Source organism: Ursus maritimus, unplaced genomic scaffold, assembly GCF_017311325.1.
Source record: "Ursus maritimus isolate PB19 unplaced genomic scaffold, ASM1731132v1 scaffold_10, whole genome shotgun sequence".
Classification (NCBI taxonomy): Eukaryota; Metazoa; Chordata; class Mammalia; order Carnivora; family Ursidae; genus Ursus; species Ursus maritimus.
In genome coordinates this window covers 18,117,657-18,130,452 of record NW_024423344.1, presented here as the reverse complement: position 1 = coordinate 18,130,452, position 12,796 = coordinate 18,117,657, and positions in this window count along the sequence as shown.

Here is a 12,796-nt window from a genome sequence, read left to right as displayed (position 1 = left end):
GCCACCCAGGCGCCCTCTTCTTATAAGGACACAAATCATATTGGATTAGGGACCATCCTAACGATCTCATTTGAGATCTTCTTTAAAGACCCTGCCTCGAAACATGGTTACGCTCTGAGATACAGGGGTTTAAGGACTTCAAGAGATGAATTTTGCAAGGGACTCAGTTCAGCTGATAGCGGTGCTTTACATCATGTCCATTGCTGACATTCCTTCTGGAAGGTCACTCCTAAAAAAAGGAAGCTAGTAAGAGGGCTGAATGTCTCCACCCAGCAGGCCAGGCCCAACACTGCCCCCAGAGCACCAGGTGTTGGGTGGTAAGGCTGGCTGATGCCTGCTCAGTGAGATGGAATTTAGCTGAAACCTCTAAATCTAGCTCTGTACTTCTCAAAAGGGATTCAGGAGTTCAGATCATGTTCTTCTGTGAGTTGTTCTCCAAACTTCTCTCTGAGCCATGAGCACCAGAGGGCGTGTCTATGAACGCAAGAGGCAAAACAGTGCCTAATAAGCCGCTTTGTCATCTCAGAGCTATGAGAAAAATATCAAGTTATCTGCTGAGTAATGAGCCATGTCCAGGAACTCTTGGGCAGCAGTAATTGCCATGGGGTTTGGCCTCGGTGCTGACAGATGCAGAGCCTCCCTGCACACACAGGAGGACAGTTCTCGGATGACAACCGATTTATGGTGTCCGTGGAGGGGCTTCTCTAATTAGCGATGAGAGCCAGCCTGCAGTTTTCGGCATGCCCTGGGACAGGCCTGCTGTGTAAAACTGTCCCCTGAAATGATGGCATTGTCCTCTATTTGCGGTGTCATTAACAAGTTAAAATAAAACTCTCTTGACAGGTGTTTTTGCTTCCTGACTAAGAGCCGCTAGCTTTGTGAATTGCAGGATGTTTTTACGAGCACACGTAACTCACGGGAATACGCGCTGCAGTGCCGCTTCTTCCGGGAGGCTCCGACCGAGGAGGTCAGACAGACCCTTCCTTACACATAAACACCCTGTTTGCCTAAAACCCATGAGCACTTGAATATGCTCCAAGAGGGAGTAGACAACCTTGCTCCTCCTGGCTGCCATCCACTTGTCGGTGGCTGAGCTGGACCGGGGTAAGAGGAAGACACGTGGAAAGTAACACGATCTAGCGTAACCTCTTGTCCCAGCTTTTGAAAGAGTGAAGCAGCTAATAAAATGATCAAAGGTGCTTTGATATATCTCATTCGGGCTCACACGGCTGACTTCTTTTACGGTGGTTGAGATGATTAGAAGCCAGATCTCTTTTAGAGAGAGGTTCCCCGAAGGGAAATAGACTCCGAAAACTTTCTAAAATGTATTCTAAGTTCTAAAAATAAACAAGGTTTGGAAATATATATATATATTGACTGGGAAAAAAAAAAGAGTTGCCCCAAAAACCAATATTCTCCCCAAACTGGTTTATACATGACTCAAATTTTTCATGGGATGGTGTCCAAATTAGACAAATTTTCACCAACGCCCAATTTTCTCTTACTTATCCTTATGCCAATTAAAGAAGATGTCACAAACAGACTAACTTCAATCACTTCTGGGGAATAATTTTATTTTTTACATTCCGAGAAAGGAAATGACATTTTAATTTTAGATCCATAATAAATAATAAGACGCACTTAGGATTCTACTGATTGACTTAACAGCAACGCTAAGTGGGGCTTTACAGTTCTGAACTAAGTTCAACTGAGTCTTGGTACATTAGACACAGCCGTTGAACATTGTAAAAGTCTCTAAACCACTGTTATTAGAGTTGGGAGTGGCCAACACTTTACCCACAGTAGTTTAAGAATGATGGCCAAGCGGACAGAGCCTAGAGTTGGCCAGAATACAGGGTGTGAGTGACACCTAGGAAATGATGGGCAGTAAACTATGGCAGCTTTTTCTCTACCCTCGTGACCTTAGTGCAAGTAACAAACTATTCTGGCTCTCTTCCTACTTGACAGTATTTTTCCCCATTTTTTTATGACTCCCATATTGAGAACAATGACGTACCTTGTGGTACAGATAACATCTCTCCCATCTGTCTCTGGTGTAACCTCCTTCCTGACGTTCAGAACATTCGTCCTAAAGCCTATGAGGCAAGTCTGTAGAACCGCAGACATCCTAAAACCCTCAGCGTCAGAACTAAACTCATTCTCCTTCCTCCCCGCTAATTCACTCTTATTTTCTTTTCACCCAACAGCTTGATTAGATACTCCTAAATCATCCTTACTCTTCCTCCTCTCCTTCCTATAACCAGTCACTGCATTTTTCCCAGACATTTCCCCGTCACTTACCTACTGCCAATGACTTGGTTAAAGTCCTTAGCAATTTCTTTTGTTCGTTTGGGGTTTTTTTCTGATGCACTCTTGGGGGGGTCAAGTACTACTAATAAGGGGTTCACACCCTCATTTTATAAACTCTCAGTTAGCAGGTATTGCCACAAGGGTGGCAGGAATTGTGCTAAGCAATGAAGATTCAGAGAAAAAAGATACTAGCCTGAACTTACAGATCCAGAGAAATAATTAAACCAAGGCATGCGGGGGGGCGGAATAGTGCACCTGTATTGTCTACCTGGTATAAGGCAAGTGGGAGGGGTGCAGCATCAGGAAGGAGACTTTGATAATGTTGGCGTCTGATGAGGATTTTGAAGGATAAGTAGATATGAGAGAGGTAAGCAGGTAGGATGGGTATTACAGACAGAAGGAATGACATGCAGGAAACACGCACACAGAGAAATCACAGCGAGCTCATACAGCTGCCGCTAGTTTAGCAAAGCTGAAGGATTAGGATATGAAGACGGTGGTACGAATATCGTAAAAGGCGTTGAAAGATTTTTCAGAAGGTGCAATGGTCTTAACATACGTCAATGAATTTGTTCATAGTCGTGCCCCCAAAAGATGGAGGCTAATTCCCTTCTCTTTTCTTCTAATGAATAGAATGTGGCATGAAGTAGTGGTATGCGACTTCTCAGGTCATACAAAGGTTGGCTTCTGCGTGGTTCTTTCTCCCCTGGATTGCTCGCTATGGGGAAACCAGTGGCCTTAATGTGAGGATGTTCACAGCACATGGAGAGCGCCCTGTGGGGAGGACCTGGGGCCTCCAGCCAACAGCCAGCATCACCCTGCCAGCCACAGAGCAAGCCATCTGAGACGTGAATCTTCTAGACCCAGTCAAGCCTCTAGATGACTGCAGCCCTGGCTGACATCGTGATCATAATCCCTCGGAAGACCAGGAAATAAAAACACCCGGCTAAGCCATTCCTGAATTCCTGACCCACAGAAACAACGATATTAATAAATGGTTATTTTTTGGGGCGCCTGGGTGGCTCAGTCATTAAGCTTCTGCCTTCAGCTCAGGGCATGATCCCAGCATTCTGGGATCGAGCCCCACATCCTTGCTCTGCTGGGAGCCTGCTTCTTCCTCTCCCACTCCCCCTGCCTGTGTTCCCTCTCTCACTGGCTGTCTCTCTCTCTCTGTCAAATAAATAAATAAAATCTTTTAATAAATAAACACATGAATGAATAAATAAATGGTTATTTTTGTTTCAGGCCACCGTAGTTTAGGATGGTTTGTTATGCAGCGAGAGATAACTAAGACAAAAGAGGAGTGAGGTGATCAGACTTCTATTTTATAACCAAAAATGTAATTGTATTATGAACTATGGAGAATTCATGGAAGAGGAGATAGAACAGAAGCAGTTAAATGAATTAAGTAGCTGTCATAGTAATTAAGTAGGGATGCGATAAATAGAAGTTGTCCAACAATAGCACATTGGATCACTTCAACATTTAATACGAGACAGAAAAGGAAACGAGGCACGGTTGTAAGAGATCAAATAACAACAGCCATCAAAAAGCACAGAAGCGAAGAGAGGAAAACACTTAAAGTAAAGGTTGCAGTGAACCAATTAAGATAAAGGCTAATGGCTGTCTACAGAGTTAGCATCCAGGAAGTTACTAGAAAACATGGCAAAAAGAGATTCAACTGGAGTGACAGTGACAGAAGCCAGACTGAAGTGAATTAAAGAATGACCGCAAGGAAAAAAAGCAGAGGCAATAAATGCAGACTGTGCTTTCTAGAAGCTCACTGTGAATAAGAGAAGGGACCACCTCCCAGCTGCTCCTCCTGCCTTGGCTCTGCCTTCTGGATGTCCACTTCCCACTGCTACAAGTGTGGTCTTGCCGACATCCAAATCACACAGGCTCCTGATTCAACATGGTAGACCAGCCTCGTGGGATGCTCTCTCATCCTTCATGAGACCCCATTTAAATATGGTAAAGACAAAAAGGCAAGTGTAAATCGAAATAATTAGAGTCACTGGTGGATGAGAAACAACACATTTTGGGCAGAAGGAAGGCAAAGGAGAAGCAGCAAGACCTAGAGAGGAGAGCTTAAGCACCTGTAGAAGACTGGAAGGGTGGGTCTGATTTACCCTCATAGGACCTCTGGGACTCAGAATGTGCAGACGTGCAATGAGACAGAAGAGGCAGTGAAGTGCGTGGCCGACAAATCAAGAATGGATTAAGGGCCGCTTCTACACTGGCTGGGCTTCTGGGGGTGTTGAAATTCATTTCTCCGAATAAACAGTTCAGTGACATTCCAAAAGAGAATGCCTTCAAAACCACAAGATTAAGAAAAGGCTCTTGAGAAAACTGACAAAGCTCAGATATTTCTGCAGACTGACCCACCAAATAACTGAGAGGAGAAGGTCAAACATGTAGTGAAAGACAACGTGGGGGGTCATCATAGAATTTGAAGGACGATTTCATACCACTCCCGAAATGAACCCTTGTTTTAGCTCTGCTGGTTACGTGAATTCGTGTGTAGAAACAATTTTTACCAATTTTTTGTTAACTGTAAGAAATACTCTTTTGGGGCACCTGGGTGGCTCAGTCATTTGGGTGTCCGACTCCTGATTTTGGCTCAGGTCATGATTTCAGGGTCATGGATTGAGCCCTGTGGTGGGCTCCCCACCAAGCGTGGAGTCTGCTTCAGAGTCTCTCCCTCTCCCTCTGTCCCTACCCACCGCCCCACCCCCGCAAAAAAAAAGTCCTTTTTTATTTTCCATTGTTGTAGATAAAGTCCTCAGCCAATCTTTGTTCCAGTATCTACCCTGAAATGTTAGGCACCTTTTAAATTCTTTTCGGGTGACCTTTTCCTGATGGCAACAATTATGGATAAAAATGGCCTCCTGACTCTATCTCACCCCCAATCTCCTCACAATACAGTTATTTCCGTCCATGTTCACGGTTTCTGACAGAAATGTCCTCTTAGCTAGAATTACGTCTTTCTTGGTCTTCCATTTCTAGAATCTCGTGCTAAATGCTTAGTAAAAGAAAGAAGGGTGAGAAGGAGTGAGGAGTGCATCTTATTTAGCTGTAAGAATAACTGCCATTATCTCCTTGGTCCTGAACAAGGACCCTGCCCTTCCAGTGGTCTGCAGTGGGGGCCATGGGGCTAGAACTGTGGCCAGACCTGAGTTGTTACTGCAGAGAGCATCAGACTTTTCTGCTGGAGAGACCTCATCCCTAGGAGACCTGCTGGTCAGGAGCATGACCCCCACCCAGGTAAAATCTGTGTCCTGCGGTCTCTTTTCTCCCTTCCCCCAGGGTCTTGACCTGGAACAGTCGCTGGAAAGGTAAGTGTCCCGCCTTCCCTTGTTATCAATGTGATGCCCCAGGGGTGTGGATGAGGAAGTAAGAAAGACAGGGCAAGTCTTCTAGTGTCGGCAGTTAGATTCTTTTATCTTTCAGGTGAGGCTGTAATTCAGAGTTCGTGCTAGTGTTATCAGCACAGAGTTCAGCCCTCACAATCTAACAATTACAATCAGAAGTGATTGGGCAATTGTCAAACATTATTCTACAGAGAGCCCATTCTGGATCTAAGCTCAGAAAATGTCACATTGAAATAAAACTTGACTCGTACCAGTTTTAAAAACACTTATTGAATCCCCACGATCTTGAATGCCTTAGACTCTAAGACCTGTTTTAAGTATCTTCACATTCCTGGTAACACACACTTGCATTTACTTAAAGCTGATTCTAGCATGTTCTTTATAAAAGGCTGCTAAACTTCTTCCCAAACACACCAACTCTTTTTAGGGATTTTATTTTTTCCATATGTAAAAAAAAGAAACACCCATCCACACATTTATGTATAAACTGTCACCAAGCGGTCTTTGAGAAGAGCGTGGGGCAGATCCATTCTCAAGATCTGTTCTTGCCAGAACTCCAGGGCAAGGCTGGGGTTCACCAGAGCTCTCTTGTCACAACACGGACCTCAGCAGACATGACTTACATGGCAGGATTGCTAACTCAGCAGGTTCAGGGAGACACACAGACCCAGGCAGGTGCTAATAAAAAACCTGGAGAAGAACAAGGAAGCATTGTCTGCACTCCTCAGAAAATGCCACCCGTAGGAAGTAAACCTTTGTGCGTGGGGCGTCACAGCCCACTAGGCAGAACGAAATCAATGCTACTGTCTGGGATGGGCTCAGTGCACACTATTGTAGCTGCAGTAATGACTTCAGTGACAAAGCAGGATAAACTCCACCTGGTTCCTGTACCCTGAAAGGCCCATGGCATCAAGTGGCCCCCCTGCCACCTTTCCCGTTCCCACATCCAAGTCAGAGTCAACCTAAAATCCCCTTGCTTACACTGCCCTGTTTTAAGGATCACCCAGCATCTACAATTCTGTTTATTCTCCAGGATTCTGGAGTTATACCCCTACAGAAACGGGTGAGGGGCTGGGATAGCAGAAAAGAACAGGCTGCTTTCCCAAGCCTCACTGATTTCATTCACTTCTCACCTAGCCCCCACCCGCCCCTAACCTGTTTGTGTTTGTAAATTAGTCCAGTTTAGGTTTTGCTGCTCCTCCGTCCCCATGGGCACACCGATTTTGCACGGTCTGTAAGTTTCTTAGGTTGGAAATAAAACAAAGCAGATAAATGCACACTAAGGAGACAGGGATAAATCTGATTTTTTGTCTTCCTGTGTTTGGAGCAAAATAATTCTTCCTTATATAAGACAGTCCCTCCCTTTGCAGGGTATTCAGTAACCCTGCCTGCCTCCCGTTTGCTCTTCCTGCCTCCATCCTACTCCACTGTGACAACCCCAAAGTGTCCCCACCCAGCTCCACACGCTGTGGGCGAAGAGCCACCAGCAGAGACGATCATGCTTCTAGTAGTAAGAACAGCCGCGCTGATGCCGTGAAGGGCCCATTAGATACTCAGCCCTGCGCTCCTGGCTTCGTCCCTAATCCTGGATAAACTAATCTCGAATGGTGGGATTCCAGGCACTTGATTGGGTGAATATTTGGGAGCAGATGAGACTTGCTGGGACTGCTCCAAACNNNGTTCGGCCAAACCCTGGCGGAGACCCCAGGGAGGCAGTCGGCTTTATCACTGCCAATTTGGGGAGCAAGAAGGCTTTATCCATAGACTCTATGGTCTTGATGAGGGCCAGCCTGAGGACACAGCTCTACAAGACAGAGTATAGCTATTCTGCCTGCCATTGCCAAAACTGATAAAATGCCGATCAAATGTACACCAAGCTTTCCAACTTCAACAGCTCATGTGGCATGAATGGGCTGTAGAATCCAGAATATGGGATGGCCCGCCATGCCTCCGGCTGGCCTGGCCCATGCCGCTTCTCGAACAGCGCTGCTCTGGCAGCATGGAGCAAAACTCCCACAAAACCAGCCTTTGACACAAGCTCCCAGCAGCAGCGGTTTGAATTCAAAGAGCCCTGAAAATCAGTTTTAACCTGTGACAGGAAAGGGGCCACATGCGAATGTCTGTCTTCAAATGGTGGTTTCTTCAAGGAGTTTTGAGGTTCTGGAAACAATAGTGCATATTTACAATGACTGAAGAACCTGGTCATTACTTACATCCATTTTTCACATTAGAAGCATTGGTAACATTTTACCTGGGGGGGGGAAAAAAAGGACTTTCCAACTGTTGAAAATATTTCCAGCCCAATATGGTCTGCTCTATTTATGGTGAGAGTATTCCTTGCTCAGTTTACCAGGTTAGATCTCTGAATAGGGCCTGCGATTGGTTTGAAGAGTAATGTCTGGCTAAGAAAAAAAAAAGAGAGAGATTCCTATGTATGTCATGTTTTTCTTGAAAATTATGGAAAAGATCATTTCCGCCTTATTTTCTAGGCATTTTTAGATACACATATGTTGAAATTATTGGAGGTACACTTAAGAAGCCATTTGCTTTCATAGACGCCTCTTCTTCCACCATTTACCTTGTCTTTCTCTGTGCATATAGCAGATCAGATGTTTCTAGGTGTTAGAAAGAAGGTAGCCTACCAGATACTGGGTATGAATGAGTTAAAGTCCCTCAGCTACTCCTGTCAAGGGCCTGCTTCTTGGGATTGTACAAGAAACATCATGGGCTGCTCCAGAGCTTCCCAATTTCACTTCAGAGACCAGTCAGAGAATAACTTTTGTAGCCAAAGAGAGCAGAATCTCATCGTGGCCCTCAGCATACCAAGAAGTAAGCCCAGACTTCTCCAATGCAGCATGAAAGGAAGACACACACAATACTAAGTACTGTGAGGTTGCCATTGACTCAAGGCTATTCAGCAGTTAACATTCACTAGGTTCTATTTGGAGGAATCAATTAGTCTTCACTAGTTAGAGGTAGGAAAGGTGAATAGATCTTCTTACAGCATCACTAACGAGTGGTATGTTATACAGAGAGCAAATCTCCAACCTAGTTGGAGACAAGCCTTGGCAAGCAGACACAAAACCAATCACAGCCTATTCTGTAAGCTCAGTGAAGGAGCCGCTCTCTATCTTTTTAGGCACTCCAATAAATATCATGTCTGAAAGACTCACTCAGGGCAAAAATCCAAGAGACGAAATCCTGTCTCAGTAGCCGCGCATGAGATAGGTTAGAATCCTAAACCAAGGTTGCCTTTCAGAAGGGTTTGGGCTCCCAAGCTTGCTGGATTCTCATGGTACCTTGTCTGACACTTCTGGGCAATTCACATACTTTTGGTGCCACTCATTTCACCAATGAAAAATTATTTCCAACATCTATTATGCTAATATTGACTACAGATAAAGTCTTTGATGTCCATTGAAGATAGTGGAGGTTCTTATGACTGCCTCCCTAATGTCGACCTTTGATTAAGAATCTTTCAAATGTTTATGAATTTCTCATGGGATCTACACTCTGAATTAGAGCACATCCATTGTAAAACCATCGCCCTTATGTGTAGAGCCAAAAATATAAATCACATGTTTTACATGAACTATTGGAGGAAAAGTACAGATAATATAACAGATGGGTTATGGGGCGCCTGGGTAGCGCAGTCGTTAAGCGTCTGCCTTCGGCTTAGGGCGTGATCTCGGTGTTCTGGGATCGAGCCCCACATCAGGCTCCTCTGCTGGGAGCCTGCTTCTTCCTCTCCCACTTCCCCTGCTTGTGTTCCCTCTCTCACTGGCTGTCTCTCTGTCACATAAATAAATAAAATCTTAAATATATATATATATATAACAGATGGGTTAGAAAGCCACAGAACCATGAGACAGGATAAAGTTGTCCCTCACGGAAGAAGTCAAACGGAGACAGCAAGCATTTTGCGGAGCAGATTCATGGAGGCTCCTAAGAAATAAACGATCCAGGAAGATGAGGTGGACATACCTTTCCTTATTCGTCCCTCTACGTACAGCTAAAATCCCTGGATGTTATAAATAAAGAAATATAAACAGAATCTGAAAGGTAGAGAGAAAAAGGCAGCCTGACGGGGGGCTTTCAGACCTGAGAAATAACATGATGGTGAGTTCCTTGGGTTTCTCTTCTGCCTCATCTGTATCCCGGACTGGGCGCTTGGAGAGACTGGCAACTCTAAAATGTCAATGGGCTTAGTCAAAACGACAAGAACAACAACCACAACAAACACCTGTTCTGTCTAGCCAAGGAACCAGGTAACGGGCAGACTAGTATGACAACATTTTTAGACAATAATTGTTTGCCTCCAGCCAAACCCCACAGAGAAAACTGTGGCCCTCCCCTCCCCCATGCCAGCAAAAGCGGTGTGGGAAGGCTTGCGCTTCCCCCCCCACCCCCCACCCGCCCCCTCACCAGGCTGTATTGAGGGCTCCAATACCCCTCACACAGTCATCCAAATGGTGTCAGAAAAAGCCGGGTAGTGGGCTGGGACTGCCACCCCCACTGAAGAGATGCCCTACCCCTCTCCACTGGGGTGCTATCAGAATAGAACAAGCAAATAGTTAGGACTTTGACCAATATCTAGTGGTAATGATGCCACCTCCCCCCACATGGTGGTGTTGGTGGAGCAATAAAGAGACACTTGTACCACTTCGGGCCACAGAAGTATCATTGGAGGCCTGGTGGGGAGCCAGAACACCCAAGCCCACCCAGCAGTCATCAGGGATCCTTCTGGTATCAGTGAAGACTGTCTGGGGAACCTAGACTTCTACTTCTGTCTGCAGGAACAAGGTATCACCTCTCCTCCTTCCCCTGCTGGAGCACTGGCATGGAAAATCACTTAAAACAGAAAGTTTAAATAAGATCCAGAGCCTCGCAACATAAAATCCAAAGTGTCTAGGTGTCAGTAGAAAATCACTTGTCACAGCAAGTCCTCAGACTAAATGAAAAAAAAATGAAAAGATGCCAGTATCTAGATGACAGAGAAGTTAGAATTGTCTGACAACGATTTTAAAGCAGCCATCATAAAAATACTTCAACTAGCAATTATGAGCACACTTGAAACAAATGAAAACAATAGGAGGTCTCAGCAAAGCAGTGGAAGACAAAGGAAGAACCAAAAGGAAATTTTAGAACCGTAAAATAAAATAATCAAAATTAAAAAAAAAAAAAAAACATGGATGGGTTCAACTGTTAAATGAGGAAGGAAAGAATAAGTAAGATTAAAAAATTGAAAAACAGAAATTACCCAATCTGAACAAAAGGGAAAACAAGATTTTCAAAGAATAAGAACAAGAGAGCGTCAAGGACCTATGAAGCTATAATACAAGAGCTAATGTTTGTTATCATCAGCCTTCCCGGAGGAGAGGAGAAAGAAGAGGGGGCAGAAAAAGTACTCAAAGAAATAATGGCCAGGAGGGTGCTTGGTGGATCAGTCCGTTAAGCAATCGACTCTTGATTTCAGCTCCGGTCATGATCTCAGGTTCCTGAGATTGAGCCCCACATCGGGCTCCACACTCGGCGTAGAGTCTGCTTAAGATCCTCTCTGCCCCTCCCTCTGCCCTTCCCCCCTCTATGTGCTTGCTTTCTCACGCTCGCTCTCTCTCTCTTAAATAAATAAATAAAATCTTTAAAAAAGAAGTATGGGTAATCAAAATAAAATTCATAAATGAAATAAAAGCCTCTTGGATATTTCATGCTATTCTGGAAAGAAGATGAAAAGGGATGGGATTTTTTTATTGACTGAATTTAATCCTTAAAAGGATGGTATTTGCTTACAATTAACTAGATTAAATTTCTCTATACACAGGGTGGGCTGGAAATAATTTATACATATTCATTGTTAATAACTATAATAATTATTATATAAAATTATGTATTGATTTATATATATTTATATATACCTATGATATTTTTGTGTTAGTACCCTGAGAAAGTCTTACCAGTTGCATGTTTAGTAGCAAAATAGTGGAATGACTGTTTTCTCTGGTGGATTTACAACATTCCAGTAAGTGGCACCAGGAAGGTATTCAGAACTATTTGATAGAAGCAAAAATTATGTCTTAGAAAAAGTTCAATGATTCAGAACATTGTAGATCTAAGATTAAAATCCAACTCATTTCAAGTACAGTCATCTTCAGTAAGCATTAGGTGCATGAAAGAACAGGTGGTGTTAATTTCACTTCCTGCTTAAATGTCAATAGCTTTCACTTTGATTATCTTCCTGTCACTGAGAGCCAGTGTAACCCAGTTGTTTCACTTTTTCTCACCACTACCAGGAACGTTACTTCTTTTTCTCTTCTATCCCCCAGAGCTCAGTTGCTTCATTTGGTATCTAATGTTCTAAACATTTGTCTTAAATGTCTTTAGGTATTTGTTCAGACATATTGGGGGAAAAAAAAAAACTTGAGTACACAATATTTTTACCTAGAGAAGAATTAATCAACTAAATAACTTAATTTCAAAATGATACAAACAGTATACAAATCCTGGAATGAAAACCAGAGTGCTGTGAATCAAGAAGGTTCTCAGAACTGGGCACCCCTCCCTTCTCTGTTATATAGTCCAGTCTGGGACTGTGACATAACCCCTCTTCCCTTATGGTCTCCTGGGGAGCCATGCTCTCTCTGGATCACAAGTACAGTGTATAAAAAATAGCATTACCTTTGGAGTCAGAAAGCCTGAGCTTGATATAGCGGGCATCTGTCGGCTGCTCTAATATTATGTGTGTGGCCTAATTTAAAATAGTATAAAAACAGTGAAATGATTGGGTACAAATTCATCTTCATCTACAGCATAGTTAATTAGCATTTTCAAGTTCCTTAATCAAGCAAGACTCCACGCCCCACTTTCAGAAGTGGTTATTCACTTAAAAATATCCTTACCAAAATATACACTAGGGGGTCTATTGACTAACACGTAAGACATTACTAATTGTTAATAGTGAAGTGAGTAATGCTCAAATTGGGTGATGTGGATTGGGAATATTGCAGTCTCTTTCAGGAGTGAAGTATAAAAACCCAGCAGGCCCAGTGGGCATGTCGCACGTCTCCTGGAAGACAGGAGCAGTGGTCTTCAAACTGGGCCACATGCACCCTTGGGGG